Here is a 535-nt window from a genome sequence, read left to right as displayed (position 1 = left end):
AGGGTTTAGGGCTGTTGTACGTAGGGTCGCTATGAGTCGCAAATGACTCGACCGCACATAAAAATAACAACAACAAAGATTTCTTCGACATATGTAGTCAATTCCATTCCTTTGCAGCCCATCAGGTGAAATCCACATGTTAACTCATCTACTGTGTCTTTTAGAAAAAATATTCACAATGAATAAATAATTGTAAATACAAAATTCAATAATTCTATTTCCAGTCTCATTTCTATCCCCAAGCCCATATTTTTCAACTACTGTTCTTTCTTGTTTCCTACTTTTGTATTCCAGTCACCAATTATCATTAACGAATCCTGATTGCATGTTTGGTCAAATTTAGACTGCAAAATGTGGTAAAAATTCTCAATTTCTTCTTCTTTGGAACTAGATGTAGGAGCATATATTTGAATAATAGTCATAATAATGGGTCTTCCTTCTACGTATATGGATTTTATCCTATCAGTCGCAATGTTGTATTTCAGAATAAAATTTGAAATTAACTTTTTTGACTACAAATGCAAAACCATTCTTC

This window comes from Elephantulus edwardii, unplaced genomic scaffold (assembly GCF_000299155.1).
Source record: "Elephantulus edwardii isolate Elephantulus edwardi_28Jun2011 unplaced genomic scaffold, EleEdw1.0 scaffold00035, whole genome shotgun sequence".
Lineage (NCBI taxonomy): Eukaryota > Metazoa > Chordata > Mammalia > Macroscelidea > Macroscelididae > Elephantulus > Elephantulus edwardii.
The sequence above is the reverse complement of the archived record's forward strand: the minus strand, read 5'-3'. Positions refer to the sequence as shown.